Source organism: Erinaceus europaeus, chromosome 3 (assembly GCF_950295315.1).
Source record: "Erinaceus europaeus chromosome 3, mEriEur2.1, whole genome shotgun sequence".
Lineage (NCBI taxonomy): Eukaryota > Metazoa > Chordata > Mammalia > Eulipotyphla > Erinaceidae > Erinaceus > Erinaceus europaeus.
In genome coordinates, this window is record NC_080164.1 from 128,293,305 (window position 1) to 128,319,614 (window position 26,310).

Genomic DNA, 26,310 nt, shown 5'->3' on the forward strand with positions numbered 1-26,310 from the left:
ATCACTTTGTGTCAGCCCAGCCAGCATCAATGCAGACCATTGCTTGCTCCATAGTGATTTAAAACTGCTAAGAAATTTTACACAGAATGGAAAAAAACACAGAGACCTTTGTCTTAATTCTCTATGGTTTTATGAATATTGATGAAACAGCATGGAAAAGTTGCTTGGACTACCAGGTACAGAGAAAATAGAGTTGCTGTCATGTCTACACAGGACTCCTGTGAATGATCTGGTGGTTCTCAAAAAGGAGAGGTATTTCTTGTGATCTGATTTCCTCTCCTATCCTATCTGCAGGAATTCCAGGATTCAGATAGAACTACCCTGGCATATGCTGGCACCTTCGCTGTCTTGATACCAAGAAAAGCACATTGCATTGCCTAGCACAATATTTGCTCAGCGGCCCGGCTGCTTTGGCTGAGCCTTGAAAGACTTTGCGGGTGATGACATTCCCCTAAATGTGCTGAGCTTTCTTTAACCTTTCATAAAACATTGTGATCTTTATGGACTGTATCATATTGTGCAGTAATGTGCTTTATTGTCCACAGAATAAGCTTTTCTTAAAGATAATTGGAAAGCTGGAAATGGCTGCTATCGGCTGATTTTTTAAAAATACATTATTTCTGAAATGGGGCTGGTGTAATAATGACCCTATCTGTTCAAGATTTAAGATTTGTCTTGGCAGAGGAAATTGATCCATTTCACCTTTGTCTAATGGAAATTTTTATCTCGGATTATCTGTTTATGTAAATGAGTGTTCCTCGGAAAAGGGAACTTGAGGGGCTGTAAATCTTGGTGACACTTCAGTTTCATAAGGGAGAAATTGGAAAGGATTCTAATATTTATCTGCCTGAAATTGGTTATAAAAACAAAATTATCTTCATGTACCTGCAGCATCTGATGTTTCTTGGAATTTCATTATATTTTTGAATAATTCAGGGCTATGGTAAGAATGGTGTTTCTATTTTACCTCATTCAGAAGTTGTTTTTACTTTTCCTATTTTTTCACTGCTTTCTAGCACTAACATTAAAGAGGCAGTGACACCTTTTACTTACGTTTCTTTTAGGGGCTTCTTTGCCTGTATAATGTTAGCAGTTTTGGGATTTTCTAAGCTGTTGTCCATAGCTATATAATGGAATATGTTAGCAGAATAGTTACCATTTCTTTCTCTTTAAAAGGGTTACAGGAATCCTGGTATTTTGACAAAATTATTCAGACCTTTATGGGAATTGCCCTACATATAATAAAATGCTTTGATTTCTCAAAGTGATTTTTTGGTCTAAATTTAATCTGCAAACTTAATTTACCTATAGTACTTGGAATTTGTAAAGTAGTAACTTTGTATTTTACTTTAATGAGAAAACTAACAGAGGGAAAAATACAGAAAGAGACCAGAGCACTGCTTAGCTCTAGCTTATGGTGGTGTGGGGGATTGAACCTGGGACTTTGGACCCTTAGGCATGAAAGTCTTTTTCTTAACCATTATGCTATCTCACCCACCCTAAGGTGATAACTTTGAAAAGTCATCAGCGTTGTGATAAATTCTTTTCCTCAATAAAAAAAATGGGAGAGTAAAATAAATTCATTTAAAGTTATTGAATTAAATAGAAAGATGAAGGGAGGTTTAAATTGTAGTTACAGTAACACCTTTGAAGAAATACAGTATTTTTTAACAGGGACTACTGACTTTATTATTACCACCACCCCCCATTAGAGATATGCTGATATAAATATATATATATAGATATTATTGCTACTGCCTTAGAAGATATCCCCTTGAAGACAATATTGGGTCTCTTTTACCAGGATTAAAAAAAAAACAAAAAAACGTTAGCAACATGTTGAATTCCAGAGATGGCATAGGGTATCATTATTTCGCCATAGGACATAGCATTAAAAATTGATAAGAAGTTTTATTTTCCCCAGTATAATAATTTGTAACAAAGGATAGACAGTCAGCAACCAAGTGTAGAGTTTTCTGCCTGGAATATGTTTCTACAAAAAGTATTGGCTCATCTTTGCAGCTACTTTCCAACATCGAGTATATAAGAAAGGGCCCCAAGCTGCGTGTAGACACCACCTCTGTTTTCCAGGAAACTGACAAGCAGGGTAGCAGCATGGACCAGAGACAGGGCTGGAGGATTGTGTGACAAGAAGGAATACTGTGGCTTTCTCCACTCTACTTTCCTTCATGTCTCAGTTGAAAATCGAGGACCTGTGCTGTCCTGAAATTGCTGTGAGGAGCAGGGTAGTGGTGCCTGAGCCGATAAAGGGCCCCAGGACTTCTGGAATACCCCCGGTCATTCCTTTCTTGACTTGGGCAGTTTATCCCATTGTGTTCGCTTTGTACAGTCTTCTCAGGATGCAAGCACCTAATGAAATCTGTGCTCTTTTTCTGGCTCTCTGTATATATCCCACTTTCAGTATCACTGGGGGAGCTCTATGGGAAAACTTCTGACATTTTAATTTTGGACATAAGCCTCTGCACAAGTTTGTAACTTACTTTGCTATAGATGGTGTGTGTTGATTTTCACATACCTCTAACATGGCTTTTTTTCACCCAAATATTAAAAAATGTTTTTTATTATCTTTATTCATTTATTGGCTAGAGACAGCCAGAAATTATGAGGAAGGCAGAGCTAGGGAGGGAGAGAGACAGAGAGTTACCTATAACACTGCTTCACTACTTGAAGCTTTCCCCTGAAGGTGGGGACCAGGGCTGGAACCTGGGTCCTTGAGCATGGTTAACATGTGTACTCAACCAGGTGTGCCACGACCCTGACTAAATAGCTCACTTAGATAGTGTGCTGCTTTGCCATGTGTCTTACCCAAGTTTGAGCCTGGACCCCACCCCACTGAAGGACACTTTGGTACTTGGTCTCTTTCATTCTCTCTCTACTTCTCTGTCTCTATCTTAACAAAAAAAAACAAAAAAAAAAAAAGAAAGGAAAAGAGGTCACTAAAAATAATTTCATATAGAACCAGTGACATTATAATCTGAGGTTATTTAAATGTATCCTTTTAATTAAAAGGTTTCTAAATGCTTGATCTTATATTCCAGCATTAGCTTATTAGCTTTTACAGACAGAGATAGTAAGCAAAACACCTAATTTCTACTCCTAGTGCTGGTTGTTGTCAGATGTTTCTTACTTTCTCCTCATGTGCTCATGTGTGGGCCCCTCATCTGTTCCCAGGGGTTGGGCGTCAGGACTGAGCAGGTGGTACAAGTTATTTGACCCTTGGCTTGACCATGTTTCTTATCAGCCCAACTCCTGGTGCCTGTCTCTGTTTTAAACTCTTTCTCCAATTAAAGAACACTCCACTCCCATTTTGTTCCACTAGAGCAGACTCTCTTGGCAGCTGTATTGACGGTCTAATTTCTGTCTCTCCATCAACTGCAAGCACAAACGATTGGTAAAACTATTGAATACATTTCCCTAGCCCTTGCTGGGAGGAGTCTCTCTGTATAGGCACAACATTTTTTAATGTTCCATATTTTTTTATTTTTGTTAGTGGTGTGTCTTTGAGCCCACTACTAAGCTTCACTTTCCATAGAAGAAAAAATGTGCAGAGGAGTACTTACCTGTCAGTGTTTCAAGCACTCATCAAGAGGACTTTAGTAAAGAGTTAGTTCTCACACATGATCCAGTCAGTCCATTTCTCCAAACCTTCAATCTCAGATTCTGATATTAGAGACTGAAGGGATCCCATAAGTGATGTCACCTTCCTCCTCCTGAGGACCAATTCATTGCCCGTTACTTAGTAATATATCACATCTATCTAGCATACATGTTGTCTATCTATCTCTCTATCCAATGCATGTATCAATGCCAGCTTTATCAGTGATTAAAGATGACTTGAAGGAATGGCTTCTATATAAAGTAAGCATGAATTTTCTAGTACAGAATCCCAGATCGAGATTGCCCTCTAGTAAAAAGTGAAAGATATATATACAGTCTGAAGGGAAACTAGAGTATAGACTGTCTTCACCATCTGAAACAGCACTCAACAGCAGTGAGTTTCTCCCTGTGGGTATCTGCAACTGTGGACGTTGAGTGCTGAGAAGACAGCGGTGTTACTGCTCTTCTCAGCCTGCCTCTCAGGAGAGAGTGAGCAGAAGGGGATAAACCACTTAATTTTTTTCTCTCTCCAGACTCTTTCAACTGATGAATCACTTCACCACCCCTTCAGAAGTGAAAGAACAGTAGGAGGAGGTAGGGAATACTTTCCTAATGAATGTGTCTCCTCTGGGAAGATTATGGCAGCATGGCCAGCAGGGTTTCCCCTCCAACACCAGTTAAGAGGCTAGGTGCTCATAGAAGAGAGGTCACATTAGAATGGATATGTGGATTTGTATTTATTCCTACTAAAACTTCCGTTTTTGGGAGGAGGGGTCTTAGATGAGGTCTGTTATTGCAGGCAGCAAAGAGTACTTTGGTTTCTGGTTTTATTATTTGTGGTAAAAATCATATGTATGTGGTAGATCAATTTTATCATCAATCAATGCCATGATTAGAGGTACTTAAACTTAACATTACACAGCGCGAGGCTGTAGGGCTGGGATGACTTAATCACTCAGAGTCAACCTGCCTTAAAGATCTCTTCTGTGAGATTGATGATCAGATGGCGTGCAAATTCCAGATGGGCTATGAAATAGAGATGCTTTGATCCAATAGAAAAATACGGAGACAAACTTTCAACTCTGTCATTACTTGTGTAAATTTTAAAACCATATATCGGTCACAAGCTTTATACTTTTCATGATGACTAAGAACATATTTCTTTAAAGCTTCATCTATTAACTAATGTGAGAAAGAAGGAAGGCTAGAATCTGATCATCACTCTGGCACATTTGATGTTGAAATCCAAGACCTCGTGCTAGAGAGACCAATGCCTTATCCACTGAGCCACTTCCTGGGCTGCTTTTTTTTTTTTTTTTTAAGATCTATTTATTTATGAGAGAGGAGGAGAAAGTGTGTGTGTGTGTGTGTGTGTGTGTGTGTGTGTGTGTGTGTGTGTGTGTGTGAGAGAGAGAGAGAGAGAGAGAGAGAGAGGAGAGATCCAAAGCATCACTGGCACATGTGATGTCAGGGATTGAATTTAAGACCTCATGTTAGAGAGTCCAGTGATTTACTCACTGTGCCTGTCACCCTCCTCATCACTTCCCTCCTCCCCTAACTCCCAGAGCTCTGCTTAGCTCTGGTTTGTGGTGGTGCTAGGGAAATCATTTATTACCTCAAAATCTCAGGCATGTGAATATTTTGCATAACAATTGTACTATCTTCCAGGCATAAAAACATATCTTTAGGTGTGGGGGGATAGATAGCATAATCGTTATGCAAAAAGACTTACATGCCTGAGGCACCGAGGTCCCAGGTTTAGTCTGTTATACCAAGCTAGAACTCATTAGTGCTCTCATAAAATAAACAAACAAACAAACAAAAAACATATCTTTTTAAGAAATGTATCATTTATTGGATACAGACAGAGAGAAATTGAGGGGGAGAGGGAGGGAGAGAGGGAGAGAGAGATATACCTGTAGCACTGCTTTACCATTCATGAACTTCCCCCCGGCAGGTGGGGACTGGGGACTTGAACCCGGGTTCTTGAGCACAGTAATGTGTGCACTCAAGCAGGTGCACCACTGTCTGGCCTCAAGAAGAACATATCTTTTATCTCTAAAACAACTTCTGAAAATCTCACAAAACTTCGACCTACTTTTTGCCCACTGTTAACAGAGACTGATTGGCAAGTTCAATGCTAAGCAGGAGGTGTCTGTACTCTGCAGACATGGAAAATAGAAAGACCCTGACAATTTTCTTGGTAGATCTGAATTCAAAAGTAACAGCAGGAGTGCTAGAGGCTAGTCTGGGTGGGAGAGACACACTCTGCATGAACTCTCAATTTTAATCTGTTGTGCTGAGAACAGAAGTCACTGCCAACTGGTTCACTTTAAAATAAATAAATACCATGTGCTCGGCAGAGTAGAAAAGTCATGCATCATAGTAATAAAACTCAACATTTTCGTCTTTCTCTGCCCCCAAAGGGCATAGTCTAAAACTTCAGGTTTGCAGAGAAACTGTTAGTTAGTATTCTCTTAAGGCAGCTTTCATGTGTGGTAGGAGACAGACTGCTGGGTTTTGGCATTTAGAATTTCTCCAGGATGGCAAAGGACCTAGTGGGGGTTGTATTGTTCTGTGGAATACTGGGAAATGTTATGCACATACAAACTATTGTATTTATTGTCAACTGTAAAACATTAATCCCTCAATAAAGAAATAATAAAAAAAAACACTATTCCTTTTGCTTACCCCTTAGTTGAAGCTAGTAGAGACCTTTAGATGAATCACCATGAAGATTCAGATATGAAGATAGGATGCTTCCCAGGAATATTCCAGAAACGCCAGACCATTAGAAGACAGATTGAAATGTAAGGGTTGTGTTAAAGAAGAAGGCATTTGGGAGACCTAGGGGTAGAAGTCCCTGGTATATTGTATGGGAGTATGTGGCACTGAAGGAAGCTTCAGTTCTGGGGTCTATCTCTGTCTCTCTGTAGCTTCCTCTCTTGCCCTTTCTCTCCCCCTCTTTCTTCTTTCCTTCCTTTTTTTTTTTTTCCTCTGTCTTTCCTCTCTGTCTGAAGAGGTTGGCCTGAAGTGGTGAAGATTGGTGACAAAAAGTGATTTTAATAATATATTTATATCCACTAACCACTTTAAGAAATTAAACATCACATATACTTCTGTACCCCTCCTTCATTTTCTTTTTTATTTGTTTCTTTTTTATTTAGAAAAAGGAAACACTGACAAAACCATAGGATAAGAGGGGTACAACTCCACACAATTCCCACAACCAGACACTGCATCCCATCCCCTCCCGTGCTAACTTTCCTATTCTCTATCCCTCTGGGAGTATGGACCCAGGGTCATTGTGGGATGCAGAAGGTGGAAGGTCTGGCTTCTGTAATTGCTTCCCTGCCGAACATGGGCGTTGACAAGTTGATCCATATTCCCAGCCTGCTTCTCTCTTTCCCTAGTAGGGTAGGGCTCTGGGGAAGCAGAGCTCCAAGACATTGGTGGGGTCGTCTGTCCAGGGAAGTCTGATTGACATCATGCTAGCATCTGGAACCTGATGGCTAAAAAGACAGTTAACATATAAAGCTAAACAAGTTGTTGACTAATCATGAACCTAAAGGATGGAATAATGCAGATGAAGAGTTGGGGGGGTGGGGGGAGGTGTCTCTGTTCTGTAGATTCCTAGTAGGCAAATTTTAGTTATATTCCAAAGGGCCTGTGGCTGTACTAGTTTTTTTTCTTTTTCTTTTTTCCCCTGTGACTGAAATCTGATATGCAGGTGGATCTTAGTTTTTGGTTAGATGATGTCATGGCTGGAAAAAGGACCAGAAAGCTGGGTCCGGGAAGAGAGTAGCTTCCTAATATGGGAAAGGTGTATAAATATTGTTGACTATAAACCCCATCGATTTGATGGGATCTGGGGCCAATATTCAGCTTAGGTGTCTATGTGACCTCTGCATCCCTTACGCTTTGTGCCATGTATGCTTAACCCACCGTGCTACCGCCCAAACCCCATGAAAGTCTTTTTGTATAACCACTATGCTAACTCCCCTGCCTAGTGTGATATAGCTTTTTGCCATGCATATTTTTGAATTTCTGTTTAATATATCTCTAGACATTGAATTTCTGAATTAATATTTGCAGGTAGGCTCTTTATGCTGTTGCATCAGTCATTTATGAAAGTTCCAGTGTTAATCTGTCATTGCCAGAACTTGATATTTTTGTTTTTTTTTAATTTTAACTAAATTCATGTCTACATGTTTACATTTTGCCAACTGGTGGAGTTCAATGTCTCTACAGAAGTTTACTAACCACTTGGAAATATTTTTATGAATATGTGCACATACTTCCTGTCCATTTTTCTTTTGAAATGTATGACTTAGTACAGCAAAAGAAACCACTACCCAAACAAAGAGACTCCTTATAGAATGAGAGAAAATGTTTATATGCCATATATCAGACAAAAGGCCAAAGTATGTAAAGAGTTTACTAAACTCAGTAGCAACAACATTGCATGCACACATGCATGCACATGACCCAATCCTAAAGTGGAGAGACATATGAACAGAATATTCACCAAAGAAGAGATCTAGAAGACTAACAGACATATGAAAAATTGTTCCAAGTTATTTATTGTCAGAGAACTGCAAATAAGGACAACAATGAGATACCACTTACTTCTGTGAGAATATTGAACATCAAAAAGGATAGTTAACAACAAATACTGGAGAGATTGTGGTAAAGGAACCCTCCTGCACTGCTGGTGGGAATGTAAATTGGACCAACCCCTGTGAAGAACAGTCTGGAGAACTCTCAAAAGGCTGGACATGGACCTACACTATGGCCCTGCAATTTCTTTCCTAGGGATATATCCTAAGGAACCAAACACACCCATCCAAAAAGATCTGTGTACACCTATCCTCATAGTAGCATAATTTGTAATAGCCAAAACCTGGAAGCAATCCAGGTATCCAATAACAGGAGTGGCTGAGAAAGTTGTGGTACATATGGAATACTACTCAACTATTAAAATTGGTGAATTCACTTTCTTTACTTCTTGGATGGAGCTTGAAGGAATCATGTTAAGTGAGATAAGTGAGAAAGAGAAGGATGAATATGGGATGATCTCACTCATAGACAGAAGTTAGAAAATCCCCACCTGCAGGGGGAGTCACTTCACAAGTGGTGAAGCAGGTCTGCAGGTGTCTGTCTTTCTCTCCCCCTCTCTGTCTTCTCCTCCTCTCTCCATTTCTCTCTGTCCTATCCAACAATGACAGCAATGACAACAACAACAATAATAATAACAACAGCAACGATAAACAGTAAGGCCAACAAAAGGGAGAAAATAAAAATAAAATGCAGTTAAAAAATAAGAATATAAAGGAAAACACAAAGCAGAACTTAGACTGGGTTTGGTGTATTGCACTAAAGTAGAAGACTCTGGGGTGGGGGGTCCTGGAACATGATGGCAGAGGAGGATCTAGAGGGTGTTAGATTGTTATGTGGAAAATTGAGAAATGTTACACATGTATAGACTACTGTATTTTGCTGTCAACTTCTTCTTCTAGCGTCTGCCCTTCTTCCGTAGCCAGTCAACAGCGTCAGGTTGAGCCTGATGTAAAGTTTCGAGACCGCCTTTGAATCTGGAGAGGTGGCAGTCGTTGACTATGTGGGTCATAGTCTGTCTGTAGCCGCAGGGGCAGTTCGGGTCGTCTCTGGCTCCCCAGCGATGGAACATAGCGGCACACCGGCCATGGCCTGTTCGATAGTGATTGAGGAGGGCCCAATCATAACGTGCTAGGTCAAAGCCGGGTTGACGCTTGCAGGGGACTGTGATGAGGTGTTTGTTCTTTACCTCAGCTGACTGCCAACTCTGTTTCCAAGAGTCTGGAACAGAGAAGTTCAGTGTAGGCGTAGGAGACCAGATTGGATGACGAGACGTCAAACGTTGGACAGGGTGGACTCGAAGAGCAGGACCAACAGCTTGAAATCTGTCAGGAGCTTGTTGCTGGCTTTGAAAATGACTGGGATCCATGTGGATTCAGTTGGCTAGGTAGGATCGTCAGTTTCCCCAATGAATGGGAACTCACGGGATGCACCACGGGAAGGTCGATCCAATGCATCCCAAACTGCTGTCAAGTATAAAACACTAATCCCCACAATAAAAAAATAAAGAAAGAGCCATAAAATCACCTTCAGCTCATCTTGGATAGAGCTTGAAGGAATCATATTATATGAGATAAAACAGAGAGAGAAGGATGAATATTGAATGATATTACTCATAGGCAAAAGTTGAGAAATAAGAAGAGAAGGGGAAACATATAGTAGAACTTGGACTCAGTTTGATGTAGTGTATGGTAAACAAGGACTTTGTGGTGAGGATGGGAATTTCAGGGCCTGGTACATTATGATGGAAGAGAACTTTGGCTGGGGGTGGGGAGTTATAGTTTTTTTTTTTTTTTTTTGCTGAAAACAGAAATTTTACACATGTACCAACAACTAACTATATTTACTGTAAACTATTAATTCCCCAATGAAAAAAATATATAAAAATTGATATTCCAGCTGCTAGGAATATTTTTAAATATTTATGACATGATAGGCTAAGGGAGGAGAGGATATCTCTGTTCTGACACATTCAGTACTGAGGATTAAACTTGGGCCTCATGCATGCAAGTTTAGTGCTCTACCTGCTGAACTACCACCCTGGCTGTGAAAACTCTACTTTCTAGTGTTTTAGTAGTTGCACTAATGATTATGATGTCATACATGACTTATAAATACACACACTGTTAATTTATGCTGTAATTATATTTCTAGATAACAGAAGGAACTGCTAATACTTTAGCTCCATTTATTATACTCATAAGCTATATACAATTTCAATTACTTGATTGTATTTTAAATGTAATAACACTGTGATAATATTTTGAACATATACATGTTTTTAATTGGTATTACTTTGGTTTGCAATATTATAACTTTTTAGGGTTATAGTTTCACACCTATAACTTGTAGATAATACTCACCACAAACTACCACCAAAGGACCAAATCCACTAAACCAGGCACCCCTCTAGACATTCCCCTACCTGTTCTTTTCTTTTTTTTTTCTTTTAATAGGACAGAGAGAAATTGAGAGAGGGGAAGACAGAGGGGGAGAGAAAGATAGACACTTGCAGACCTGCTTCACCGCCTGTGAAGCGACCCCCCGCAGGTGGGGACTCGACCTGTTCTTTTTGATAAAAACCACCAGAGTTTTCATAAAGCCTGAGAGTCTGTTTTTGTTGTTGTTTTATCAATTTTACAGAGTTGTCTGCTAAGGGAGTTCATCTTATTTTTACACAGGATGCCTGAGGAATTTAATCATTCAGGTCAGTTTCTATTTGCCTGCAGGTGGTGCTGTGGCCATAGTATTGGGATTCTTCTTAGTTTAAACAGTGTAGTGGAGAAGGGAGAAGGCAATAGTAAAAGGAAAAGCTGTGGAGGCTTTTTTTTTTTTGCTCAAGGGAGCATGAAGGGGTCCCACACTGTGCAGAAATGATCCCTGATACAAATATGACACAATTTTCCTCTCCCCATACTTAATAGGACAAATTTCTAGCCCCTGACGACTACATAGGAGCAACTTGCAAATGGGAAGCTTTATGACTGGTGGAATGGTCCTATGGTGTCTCTTCTCTTTCTGTCTTTTACCATTTGTTTGGTAAAAAGAAAAAAAAGCCTTTCAGGTGTGATGGAATCACACAGACTTGAAGCCCTGGTGAGGAAAAAAGTAAAGAGAGAAAATAATTTTTAAAAAAACTTCTTATGACAAAAGAATCGCAATGCTAGTAAATCTGTTTCCTATCTTTAAGAAAATGTCTTCACATAGAATTTCAAAAAAGCAAACCAGGGATGCAGTCAAGAAGGCTGCATGAAAACAGCACCTAGGCTGACTCTCCTCAAAAAGTCTTTTCAGATCCTGGCATTTCTAAATGGGAATGGGATTTCCAGGCCAGCAGGAGAGATACTACAGAGGAGGGGAAAAAACACAGTGGAAAACTATAACCTATTTATGAATTGGCAAAAGGGTGCTGAAAAAAACAAAACAAAAACAAAGCAGATCTTACTGCTACAAAGTTGCAGATGCTATTAGGATGCCATCCTGACTTTTCTGGAAAGACGACTTTACCAATGTATTCTGGAACCTCACCTCTTCAGAGCCCTGCCAAGGACCTGCCAATGACCATGTACAGTGGAGAAACAATTACAGAAGCCACAACTCCTACCTCTGCACCCCCAAAATAATTCTGGTTCATACCCCCAAAGGGGGAGAAATGTTTGGGAAAGAAGGCTCTGAACTCCAATTCCATCAAGACCCAGAGAGAGAAAAGGGAAAAAGGAAGGACGTTCAGAAATAGTGACAGGTGTAGGCATGACTTAGAAAAGGAGAGAAGGCAGGACCATAGAAAAACATGGCAAATATATATAGTTAAAGAAATAATAACCAACCCATATCTGCTACCTTGGAAGAACTACCACAGTTTCCAATGCAGGAGATGGAGATTCAGAACTCTGCTGTTGGGAAAGGTGTGAAATTATATCCTTGTTAGCTCTTCTTTTAAATTTACTTATAAAAAAGAAACACTGACAAAACCATAGGATAAGAGGGGTGCAACTCCAATTTCCACCACCAGAACTCCGTATCCCATCCCTTCCCTTGCTAGCTTTCCTATTCTTTATCCCTCTGGCAGTATAGACCCAAGGTCACTGTGGGATGCAGAAGGTGGAAGGTCTTGACTTCTGTAATTGCTTCCCCGCTGAACATGGGCATTGACAGGTTGATCCATATTCCCAGCCTGCCTCTTTCTTTCCCTAGTGGAGTGGGGTTCTGGGGAGTTGGAGCTCCAGGACATATTGGTGGGGTTGTCTGTGTGGAAGTCTGGTTGGCATCATGCTAGCATCTGAAACCTGGTGGCTGAAAAGAGAGTTAACATACAAAGCCAAACAAGTTGCTGACTAATCATGAACTCCCTATTATCTTAATGTTGTAAATCAGTATCAAATCACTGAAAAAAAAAAAAAACCAATAACACCTATGGTAGCTTTAAATGTTTTACAATAGGTATCTTTTCCTAAAGTACTTTATCACTTGATGAAAAATCATTATAACATCCTGATTATTTTTAAAAGAATACCTTTTATTATCTAAATGAGGTGCAAGCATGTGATCTTTGCCATGTGTCTCACTCTCTTTGGGGCTGCACAAGTGTAACTTGAAACTATAGCTCTCCCCTTCATAGTGTTTGAAATAGCTGAGAAGTTGGGTAATGGCATTAGCAGTGAGTTTTTATGTATTCATTCTTATGTGGACTTAACTTTTCACAAGTTTTCTTTACACCCTGTTGTGTGCATACACACACATCAGTCTTATCATTTAAAAAAATCCCAGAAGGCTTTCCACACTCTTCGTGCCACTTACAATGCTGAAATGCAGCTGCCTCAGCTAAGAAGACAGCAGCCAACTGGCACAAAACAAAAAGTACAACAGTTGGCAGAAAGGGGGTTTTGTTCATGGCATCAACAATGTGAGTCAATTTTCTTGTGCTACACTGTGTGATTAAGTCTTTGATGGAGATGTGGCATATATTGCTTTTAGTCATCTCTTAAAGTACAGATTGTTTTTTTTTCTTACAGGTAATATTTTCTTTTAAAAATATTTATTTTATTTATATATCTGAGAGTGAATTTCATATGGCTTGAAGAGAGAAAGAGAGAGAGAGAACGAGAACTGAACCAGGATCCATGACATAGACTTTTGCAATGTCAGCATTTTCTTTTCTTGAAAAGAAGTAAATAAGGGAAGCAATCTACCAACACAGGTAGAAACTACATTGTTTGCCAAAATAATTTGTTTGTGTCTATAAACGTAAACAGTTATCATTGCAGATGGACAATTAAGGATTTCCCTGAATTAACAGGAAGACTTTGTCATTTACTTATAGTTTTGGGTAAACTGAAAATTATCAGGTTTGTGCTGGCAAAGCAGTTTATTTGGATCGTGCGCTACTTTGCCATGCACATTACTTAGGTTTAAGTTTGGGCCATACTGCATTGAAGGAAACATCAAAGAACCAATGCGGTGGTTTCTTTCTTTCTCTACCACTCTGCTTCTCTTTCTTTCTGAGAAAGTTAGTGGGGATGGTGAAGCCTGGAGATGGCCAAAAAAGTATCAGATTTGAGCCTTAATGACTGATGTAGGTGTCAGAGTATGTTTTCCTCTTGCACCGTACACTCCATAGGGGTTTGCATCCTAGGAAGGTATGCTCACTGATGTGCTGTTTGGGTATATCCCATGAGCTTACAAGGCCTTAACTCAGTAAGTGGCATTATTGCATTGCAGATGGAGGCATAGAGTTTGTCCACAGAGAGATCTGGCTCATGTCTTAGTTTTGCAGATTTTAACAAGTTCATAAGCCTTGTCTAATTGTTAACTTTCTCATGAGTAAAATTGGGATGTGAATCTGGTAGAGCAATATACTTTGTTGAGGGTTAGGATAGAGTATTCTGAGTTTTCTGGTAGCATTATTTAAAAAATCTTTTAGAGTATAGCTGTGTTCATCTCTTCCTTAACCATGGTGGGAACCAGCTTGAACCTGAGTCACATGCACGACAAAGCAGACACACTATACAGGGGAGCTATTTTGCCAGCCTTACCTAGTCAAATACTTTCAATTTATGTTCCTTCCATATATTTTGCTTACAAACACAAACTACTTATGTGGAAATAGGAGGAAATTTGTCCTGAGCTTTCCCTCAATGTTCCCTCTTCTGGACAGGTGAAGAATAGAAGAAACACTAGAACCAGCAAGAAGCTCAGGACTACCTACTGGTTTTTTTTTTTGTTTGTTTGTTTGTTTTTGAGGGGGAAATAGGTTTCTTCTCACTACTGCCACCTAAGAGATTTCATTCTACTAAAAACTACCCGGTGGTTCAGAGTATTGAACCTGGGAACTCTGGTACCTCAGGGATAAGAGTTTGTTGCGTCAGCCACTATGCCATCTCCCCAGCCTATACTGAAATTTCTGTTCATTAAGTAAGGCAGATCAGAATGTCCTTCCCAGTCTTTTACGAATGTGAATTGTCAAAAATTGTAGAGAAAGCTCATGAGAAAATCAAGTTGTTCTAAGTTTATTTTACCTCAATACCACAGAGAAGCAAGAATCTAAATTTTAATATTTAATGTATCCCTTTGGAGAAGTGGTTCACCATAGATTTTTAGAATATATTATGAAGAATCACTTTGATGCTTTTCCCAAAGGAGCCATTGATTTGGTTGTATAAAAAAAGTCTTGAAAGATGTTTGTTGACAACAATGGTAGAGAACGTTCTATCCTCCAAAGGGAGGATGGACAACATACTACTATGCTCCAGAGGGGGAAGATGAGTCCTGAAATTGGGGCAGCTTGGAACGTTCCTAATCATGACCACAGACTGTGAGCTCAGATCTACAGGGATGCAGAGGTTACATAGGCTCCTAAGCTGAATATGGGGCCCCAGATCAGATCAAATCGATGGGGTTTATAGTCAACAATGTTTATACACCTTTCCCATATTTGGGAGCTACTCTCTTCCCTCATCCAGCTTTCTGGTCCTTTTCCCAGCCATGACACCATCTCCCCAGACAATAATTTGGATCTACCTGCATATCAGATTTTTCAGGCTAGGGAAACAAACAAAAACTAGTATAGTCACAGGCTCTTTGGAATAGAACTAAAATAGGCCTACTGGCTATCTATAAAGTGGAGACCCCCCCCCCCCCAACTCTTGATCTACACTATTCCAGTCTTTGGGTTCATGATTAGTCAATAACTTGTTAGGCTTTATATGTTAACTCTCTTTTTAGCCACCAGGTTTCAGATGCTACCATGATGCCAAACAGACTTCCCTGGACAGAGAACCCCACCAATGTGTCCTGGAGCCCTGCTTCTCCAGAGCCCTGACCCACTAGGGAAAGAGAGAGACAGGCTGGGAGTATGGATTAACCTGTCAATGCCCATGTTCAGTGGGGAAGCAATTACAGAAGCCAGACCTTCCACCTTCTGCATCCCACAATGACGTTGGGTCCATGCTCCCAGAGGGTTAAAGAACAGGAAAGCTATCAGGGGAGGGGATGGGATGCAGAGTTCTGGTGGTGGGAATTGTGTGAAGTTGTACCCCTCTTATCCTATGGTTTTATATAAAAAAAAAGATGTTTATCGAATAAGAAAAGAAGCCCTGAATCACTTAATAGGTGTTAAAGAGCCAAAGAGAAAGTTTAGCAAAAATAGACGCTGTTAATGAAACTAATTTTCTAAGAGTAGACAGTGCTTTTCAATAATGGGAGAGTAGAGCAATTCTGTGGGAGCACAGAATGATTCTGTTTCTTGTAGTCTTCAGTGTAGTAGCCTATGGCCACATGCGGCTAATGAGTACTTTAGAATTGAATAATGTGACTGAAGAGTACATTGAAGATTTTTAAAAATTATCTTTTTTGTTGACTAGAGATAATCAGAAATTGAAAGGGGTGGGGGAAAGGGAGAGAGACAGAGAGACATCTGCAGCCCTGTTTCACCACTCGCAAAGCTTCCCCCTGAGGGTGGGGACCAGGGGCTCAAACCTGGGTCTTTGTGCACTGTAACATGTGCACTCAACCAGGTTTGCCACCACCAGTGCCCCAAGAGGTGCATTTTAAATATCATTTAATATTTTTTACTTGAAATAAGTCCATTATAGCTAATAGCTACTTATGGGAGGCCATAACTCTACAGTGTCCAGGCCATAATTGGATGTATAAATTGTTCTAGAAGGCAAGCATCCTCTTTTGGCAACTTTTACAAGATCAATTACATGCAGCATAACAAAGATAATTTTTTGCTAGGTAGAATTTGCATGTCTCTGCAGCATAATTCTTGAGATACGGTTTCCTAGCACTGAATAAGTTTATCTCTATAACTTTGTTGTTTGGATTCACTGAGGTTCACTAGAACTGAACACTCACCTGACTAGGGCCGTTTGGCAGTGAAACCTTCACTCTCCCTACCCCCATTTCCAAGAGCTGTTAAAACACTGGGAAAAAATTGTGGACCATCTGTAGCTGCAGATGGGGATTTGTGGACGGTGTACAAGTTGCAGTCGTGGAATCAGCGGAGATGCCCAAAATATGTCATCCAAATTGACCAGTCAGATTGGTGAGGAGAACATTATCCTGTTCAGATACTCGGTCTCAAAAACATACCATGGTGAAAGGACCTCTCATGGGGGTCACAGGCTCATTCTCTTTCCTCATTCTCTGATAGCACAATGGTTTTAACTTCCTGTAGACTGGGTCCAGGGACTCAGTCAGTCTCACTGCACAGCCATCTGAAACACCATGAAAGCCATCATATTGCCACTCTCCACCATCTGGTTTTTGCTACACATATAAGTTGTGAGCAACTAATCTTTCAACTTGTTTGAAGTAAAGAGCATAGGCCAATGAGTTATGTTGGTTTGATTGTTTTGGTGAAATAAGGTTATTTTATTATTTCTATTTTTTCTTGAGTTTTCTTTTAGTGTAGCCTCTAACCTCCATGCCAAATTTAAGATCCCACTGAGGTTGACAGACAAAATTTTTGAATTTTCTAAGAAGGCTGTAGTGATCAGATTACATCACAAGGACTACCATTTAAGGGTAGTCATTTTGTGAAGCCACCATCCCTTTCTCATAACCCTCAAACTCTCTGTAAGATGTATTGAATTGATAAAGTCATACATCATTTGTTTGAGCTGCATTGCAATGATAGTGGAACACAAGCTCGTTTGAGTCTGTACATCTGCTAAAATGATTCAGAAGAGAAGATTTCCAGAAATGGAAGTAAAATAGACCAGAGCACCGTTAGCCTGGCCTTTTTTTGAGAGATCTGGGTTTCAGAAGACTATGTGTTTATAAAGTATTTTTTTCACTTACACATTTCTTATTAAAGAGTTACTAAGTTATCTAGGGTGGAGGAAGATAGCATAATGGTTATGCAAAGAAATTCTCATTCCTGAGGTTCCAGAGTTCCAGGTTCAATCCCCCACTCCAGGTTCAATCCTCCATACCACTGTAAGCCAGAGCTCAACAGTACTCTGGTAACAAAACAAAACAAGACAAAATGTAACAATAAACTACATGTAACAAAATAGGAAACTGCAAATACATAAATCAAATATGGAATGCAGATCTGCTGACGAAAAAAAAAGCCAGAGAAAGAAAGAAGCTGTAAAAAAAAAAATTCCTAAGGGAAGGTTAAAGAGAGAGAGAGAGAGAGAGAGAGAGAGAGAGAGAGCTATTAAGTTACCAGATTTACCAGTGGAAAGGGGATCAGAGCATCACTCTAGTATAGGCAATCCCTGGTTCAAATTTGGGACCTTAGTGACACAAATCTTGTGTTCTACCCACTCTGCCACTCAAGGAGTATTTTTAGCTTGCAGCAAGATGTGGAATGTTCTATAGAACTTTAGCAAGAAGCTCAGTCACTTTCTGGAATACTTAATTAAGGACAGTTCTTAGAAGAAAAATTGTTCCGTGGGTGAATAGACCATTGGGAAATTTGTATTATTTTCAAGAAGAATAGGGAGGGTGGAGAGAAGGGAAACACTCATTGCTGTTGAGAATGTAAATTGGTATAGCCATATAGAAAATGGTATGGAGATTCCATACACACAAAAAAAATTAAAAATAGTAATTCCAGTTGGCTTGAGAGGTGGCTTACTGGGTAGAGCACATGCTTTGAAACCCTGGGACTCTGGGTCCAGTTCCTGTATCCACATATGACAATGTTTTCATAATCTGTGTAATTTTTAAAAGTGGAAATTCTAGGGGGCTGGGCGTTGGCACAACAAGTTAAGTGCACATGGCGCAAAGCACAAGGATTGGTGTAAGGATCCCAGTCGAGCCCCTGGCTCCACACCTGCAGTGGGGGTAGGGGTCGCCTTACAAGCAGTGAAGCAGGTCTGCAAGTATCTATCTTTCCTCCTCTCTGTCTCCCCTCTATCGATGTTTGTGTCCTATCCAACAACAATGACAGCAATACTAATAACAACAACAGCGATAAACAACAAGGGCAACAAAGGGGGAAGGAATAGCCTCTAGGTGCAGTGGATTCATGGTACAAGCACTGAGCCCCAGCAATAACCCTGGAGGCAAAAAAAATAAAGTGAAAATCTATACAACACATTATCGTATTTCAGGGAATACAATAATACTAATTTGAAAAAGATGTATGCTGGGCTAGGTGGTGACACACCCAGTAAAGCACTCATACATGATGTCATGTGTGAGAACCTGGGTTCAAGCCACTGGGCCCTACCTTCAGGGGGAAAGTTTCAGGAGTGGTGGAACAGTGCTGCAGGTAATAATAATTCTCCTCCTTTTCCTTCCCTTCTTCCTCCCTCTCTCCTCCTCCATCTCTCTCTCTCTCTCTCTCTCTCTAGCTGTCTCTCTTTCCTTCTATAAAACATAAAGGCCTGGATGAACCATAAAATCATGTAGACATTGAGCCTCAGTGATAACCCTGGTGGCATAAAAAAGGGAAAGAAGAGATAGACTTTCTCACATACCCCATTTTATTGCTTTATTTACAATAGAAAAGAATTGAAACAACCAAAGTGCCTGGGCGTTGACAATAGAGTGGATAAAGAAGATGGGATACATATACACAACAGAATAATATTACTTAGTTACATAAGATGAAATCTTGCCATTTGCAACAGCATGGATGGACCTAGAGAATGATATGATTAGTCAGGTAAGACAGAGAAAAGCTATCACCTTTTGATTTCCCAGTATGAGGTATACTGAGATAAAATCAAATGGGTGAACTCAATAGAGCATCAAGAGTTTTAGACTATAAGACCATTTAGTAGTCACCAGTAGGAGAAGGGTGGGTAATTTGGACAGAGAAGTGCAGTTGTGTAGTACAGGACAGTATTCAACTTTCAGTGGTGAATTTAACTTAGTACATAGACATATTGACTTCTCAGTGATAGACAGCTGAATTTACATAACGATATAATGCAATAATACTTCAACTAAATAAAAGAGTTTTGAGGAGGAAGAGTCAGAAGGAACTGCTATTGGAGACAGGGCCATACATTGGTCACTGGGAAATTTGCATTCCTTCAGCATCTTTCACAGCAGGGTTTGTAATTAGTAGTTTAATGGTCTGTTCTTCCTAGGCCAGCAAAGTCCAAAGGCCCATAGATGTTTGTGAACTGAGAAAATACATGTTCTGAGCCAAGTATATGACACAGAGGCTGTGGCTATGCTAGGTGGGAGCACATGCTTCTCAGTCCTGTTTCTGGAGAAGCTTGACCAGAGACTCCTGGATACCTGCTTGTCCCCTCTCTTCCTCTGGAGAAAGGGGAGCATGTGGCCTGCAAGGGAGTGGGAGGAGGAGCACACATCATAGCCCCATCACTACCAGGGCCAACACTAGACGGGCAGTTTGGATAGCTCACTATTTGGCAGCAGACTTGGCAGCACACCTGTGCCCTGTGCTGGGCAGGTGCCAGTGTCCTGGCATGTGAGTCTCATTCAGGGCATGTTGGCCAGCTCTGTGGTTGCAGAAATCACCCATGTTCTCAACCCAGCTCTACCAGCAATCAGTTGGCACTCTGCTCTCATTTCTTTGAATTATGCATTGGTTTCTCCCTTACATCAAAGTTTAAGAGGTTGCTTTTAGTTTTCTAGTCCTATTTCCAACTCTGACACCACCTCCACAAGGCAATACCTTTAGCCCAAATGCATGTTAGCTGTCAGGCTCAGGCAAAAATTTGTAGTTATGGGTTCCTTGGAATACACCCAGAATAGACTTCCTAGCTTTTTCCAAAATGGAGACCCCAAATCTCATCAGCTAGATTCTTACGTTAAGGTTCCTCATTATTAAATTGTTCTGTTTTATATCTTAATGCTTTTCAGTCACCAAGTTGCTGATGCTACTATGATGCCAACCTGACTTCCCTGGGCAGACAACCTCACCAATGTATCCTGAAACTCCACCTCTCCAGAGCCCTATTCCATCTGGGAAAGATAAACGGGTTGGGAGTATGGATCGACCTGTCATTGCCCATATTCAGCGAAGAAGCAGTCACAGAAGCCAGACCTCCCACCTTCTGCACCCCATAAAGATCTTTGGTCCATACTTCCAGAGGGATAAAGAATAGGGAACCTTCCAGTGGAGGGGATGGGACACAGAACTCTGGTGGGGGGAATTGTACCCCTCTGATTCTACAGTCTTGTCAATCATTATTAAATCAATAAAAAAATAAAGACAGAATAAAAAAAACAAATTTCAGGAGGACAAACTGACCGTACCTTAGATGTTTACTGACAAAACCTTAGCAGGTCTAGGAACTCTTGGGAAAAATACACTAATTTCTTGAAAAATCATACTAATTTTTTTCCCTCAGTACTTGGAGAAGAAAAATTGGTTTGATCCAGGCCACTTTTTTTATCATTTCTTTTTTAGTATTTTTTAATTTATTTATAAAATAGAAATATTGACAAAACCATAGGCTAAGAGAGGTACAATTCCACACAGTTCACACCACCAGAACTCCATATCAGATCCCCTCCCTTGATAGCTTTCCTGTTCTTTAACTCTCTGGGAGCATGGACCCAGGATCATTGTGGGGTACAGAAGGTGGAACATCTGGCTTCTGTATTGCTTCCCTACTGAACATGGGTGTTGGCAAGTCAATCCATACTCCCAGCCTGTCTCTCTCTTTCCCTAGTTTTGTAGGGGGCTGGGGAGGTGAGGCTCCTGACACATGGTGGGGTCCTCTGCCCAGGGAAGTTGGGTTGGCATCATGGTAGCATCTGGAACCTAGTGGCTGAAAAAGAGTTAAGATATAAAGCAGAACAACTTGTTGACTAATCATGAACCTAAGGGCAAGATTATTGCAGATGAAGATTTGGGGTCTCCATTTTGGAAAAAGCTAGTAGGTCTATTTAGGTATATTCCAAAGGGCCCATGACTTTACTAGTTTTTGCCTTCAACTCACATCTATTATGCAGGTGGACCCAAGTTATTATTTGGGGAGATGGTGTCATAGTTGGAAAAAGGGCTAGAAAGCTGAATCAGGGAAGAGATCATCTCACAAATATGGGAAAAGTATATGAATACTGTTAACTGTACCCCCATCAATTTGACCTGGGGCCCTTATTCAGCATAAGAGTTTATGTAACCTCTGCATTCCTGTAGGTCTGAGTTCACATTCTGTGGTTATGACTAGGAATATTCCAGCTGTACTAATTTCAGGACTCATTTTCCTTGATTGATAGGTGAAGTGTTATTCAACCTCCCTTTGGAGAATGGAGCATTCCCTACCATTGTTGATTCACATTGAGGGCAAGGTCCTATAGGGGCCCACAAAGCCAGGCCACTTTTTTTTTGCCTTAAGGGTTATCGCTGGGGCTCAGTGTCGGCACTATTGGATAGGACAGAGATAAATTGAAAGGGGAGGGGAAGATAGAGAGGGGGAGAGAAAGATAGACAACTGCAGACCTGCTTCACTGCTTGTGCAGTGACCATCCTACAGGTGGGCAGCCGGGGGCTTGAACCAAGACCCCTGTGCAGGTCCTTGTGCTTCATACTATGTGCATTTAACCTGGTGTACCACTGCCTGATGCCCTCCAGACCACTTTCTAAATTAATTTTGTGCTGAATAACAATGATAACAATGATAGTCATCATCACTATTATTTATCATCAGTGTCACTTTATTGAGAGAGTGTTGGGTTATACAGTTGTTGTCATGAGGGTACATTTCTACATTTTTCAAGAAATTAGTACATTTCACCCTGAACCATTTTTTCTTTCTATTCTGACATAGGGACTTAGGTCCTTAGTCTTCCCTTACTATTAATTTCTTCCCCTTTCTGAGTCCATAAATCAGCTGCAATAGACTTCAGTCTATTGATGATTGACCCTGTATTGTCCCTTAATTTGTTTCTTAGAGCCCCTCTGTGAAGTCATCTAATATTCATCCTCCCAGTCAGGCATATTTCACTCTAGAATTCCTTCTAGTTCCATCCATGTTTCAGGAAAGATTATGCTGTCCTTTCTTAGAACTATACAATATTCTATTATGTAAACATACTGTACCTTCCTTAACCATTCATCTGTTGTTGGGCACTTGAGTTGTTCCCAGATTTTGGCTATTACAGATAGTGCTGCTTTGAACATGGGTGTGCATAACTCTCTTCAGATACACGTTTCTGTGTTCTTTGGATAGATGCCTAGGAGAAGAAATGCTGGCTAATATGGTAGGTCCCCCCTTTTTTAAACATTTATTTATTATTATTTATTTATTTTTATTTTCTCTTTTGTTGCCCTTGTTTTTTTATTGTTGTAGTAGTTATTGTTGTTACTGATGTTGTTGTTAGATAGGACAGAGAGAACTGAAAAGAGGAGGGGAAGACAGAGGGGGAGAGAAACAAAGACACCTGCAGACCTGCTTCACCGCCTGTGAAGTGACTCCCCTGCAGGTGGGGAGCCGGGGGCTCGAACCGGGATCCTTACACCGTTCCTTGTGCTTTGTGCCACATGCGCTTAACCCACTGTGCTACTGCCCGACTCCCTTATTTAACATTTCTAATAAACTCATTTACATTCCTGCCAACAGTGTGGAAGCTTTATTTCTTCTCATCTCCTCACCAGAACTTGCTGTTTCTTTATTTTTATTAGTGATTTAATAATGATTGAAAAGACTGTAATAGGGATATAATTTCATACAGTTTCCACCACCACAGTTCTGTGTCCCTTCCCCTCCACTATTCTTTACTCCTCTGGGAGTATAGATCAAATTTCTTTATGGGGAGCAGAAAGTGGGAGGTCTGTCTTCTGTAACTGCTTCTCTACTGGATATGGGCATTTTATTTTTAGTCCCCTGCATGCTAGGTATCAGGCTCAGGCAGAAGTTACTAAAGTAATGGGCCCCTTGGAACACACCTAAAATAGACTTCCTAGCTTCTTCCCACCCCAAGGCCCCTAATTTCATCTGCTCTATTCCTACCTTTGGGTTCCTGTTTATTAAACATTTTGTGTTGCTTTATATCGTACCACCTTTCATCCACCAAGTTGCAGATGCTATCATGATTCCATCCTGACTTCCCTGGGGAGACAGCCTCTCCAGTGTGTCCTAGAACCCTTCCTCTCCAGAGCTATGCTCCACTAGAGAAAGGTAGAAATAGGCTGGGGATAAAGATTGACCAGGACTTGTTATTTATGTCCTTTCTAAGATGACATTCTCACAGGAGTGAGGTGGCATCTGCCTGAGTAGATGTCATTCCCTGAGATAGAGAATGTAGGGAGGATCAGGTTACCAGAGGACTTGAGGGCTGTGGAAATGCTGGGTGTGGTACCTGTGGGAGAAGTCATTGGTGGGATGTGTGGGGCTGAGGCACCTCTGTCTGGGCAGTGGGAGTGAAGCCGACATCTCCTAGCTGGGGGCTGACATTACAGTGGGTAAGACAGAATAGGTGTGTGTGCAGAGAGAAGGGGACTAGACAGTTCTTAGTGTCCTCAGTAATGGAAAGTTGTAGTTCAAATAAAGCTTTAACATCTCCTCTTAATTAGGAAGAAAAGATTCCTAAACTCATTATTCATGCAGTTTCAAAAAGTGGATGAATCTGTTTCCTTCAGAGCCAAAGGATAGCTGAGCTGGTGGTTTTCATTTGAAAATATTAAACCTCTTATTCCAGTAAGGGTTTCTGTTATGAGTCAAAGGAAAAAAAATGCTGTGAGTAATTTTATTTGTTTATGTAATCATAGTTAGCAGTAAGTGTGTCCCTTAGCCTTCTGGCTATACCCTTAAATAGGTGATCTCCTGAGGAGGCTATCAGTGGAGACCTTCCTGCAGGGAGGTGGATAGCTCACAGAGGTGTCTTTCCTTCTCTCTGCCTCTGCCTCCTGGAGGCTGGTCTCCTTCCAGCATTCAGATGCTCTACTGTGCCACCTAATTTGGTGGCCTTCTGAGACAGCAGAAATCCAAACAATTCTTGGAGCTCTCAACCAATTGGTGGTGTTAGTAGTGCCACCTTGGCCAATTCCATGCTTCCAGCTGGCCCAGACCTGGGAGGTGATGTATGTACCCAGCTCTGGTCTAGGAGGGGGTGACCACAGCCGCCCCCCCCCCCGTGCCCTCTTCCTGCGTCTGTAAACATTTAAATTGGTTTCAGCAGACACCAGAGAAACTTTCTAGTTAGCTTTGTACTTCTTTTCCCCCATTACTAGGGCTCCAGATTTTGTCAGCTAGACTGAAGCGGAGAGAAAGACACCACAACACCAGAGTTTCCCCGAGTGGGGTGGGGACCAGACTCAGGATTTAAAAAAAAATGTTATTAATATATTTATAAAATATAAAATATCAACAAGACCATAGAATAAGAGGGGTACAATTCCCACCACCAGAGTTCTGTATCCCATCCCCTCCATTGAAAGCTTTCCTATTTATTTATTTATTTATTTATTTATTTAAAAAAGGAGACATTAACAAAACCATAGGACAAGAGGGGTACCACTCTGTCGTTTTCGACGGGTTAGGTTGTTTTCTCCGGGCTGGCTTCACGGGCGGGTAACAGACGACCAGGGACTCATAGTTGAGCTGTAGGCAGTATCTCTTTATTCATGCAGGACTCAGCACAATCTAAGCCGAGCTAAGCTAAACTCAAGGTAAAGTACTCTAAAACTCACAATGCTGTCTTTATATATACTTGCCAAGTAGGGTGGAAACAGGGTGTGACATAGAGAGGGTGGAGAGAAAAGTGACTGGTGACAATCAGAGTGTGGCAAGGAGAGGATCAGGGTGTGACAAGGAGGGGGGGTGGAGCAAAAACATATCATGAAACAGTGGGGATTGAACCAATGCCCTGGAGGGAGGTACTTGTTAACAGCGGTTATATAAATAGAATGAAGTGGTTATGTAAATAGAATAGTATTAAGCAGGGGGGATTTAAACCAAATGAAACAGAAGGGGTCTCATGCATACCAACACCACTCCACACAGTTTCCCCCACCAGAACTCCATATCCCATTCCCTCCCCTGATAGCTTTCCTATTCTTTATCCCTCTGTAAGTATGGACCCAAGGTTCTTGTGGGATGCAGAAGATAGAGGTCTGGCTTCTGTAATTGCTTCCCCGCTGAACATGGACGTTGACTGGTCGATCCATACTCCCAGTCTGCCTCTCTCTTTCCCTAGTAGGGTGGGTCTCTAGGGTAGTGGAGCTCCAGGACACATTGGCGAGGTCCTCTGTCCAGGGAAGTCTGGTCGGCATCATGCCGGCATTTGGAACCTGGTGGCTGAAAAGAGAGTTAACATACAAAGCCAAACAAACTGTTGAACAATCATGGACCTAAAGGCTGGAATAGTGCAGAAGAAGTGTTGGGGGGTACACACTGAAAACTATTGTGTACTTTTGCTTTCAGATATATATTTCACCCTAGTTTATGGATACATGTAAACATAGGCTCTATCTCACGGACCAGTCTATATCTAGGTTTTGGGACTTTGTTAGGAAGTGAACCACTTGGAATGGAATTAGAGAATTCTATGAAAGGAAAGGTCTCACCTTAGTAATGAAGCTGAAGGGTTGTCATTCCACACGTGAAGTCTCTGGACACAGTCTGAAGTGAAGCATGCTGAGGTGGTACTCGTTGCGTTGATTAGGTTGGGTTCGGCGGATGTAATATTATT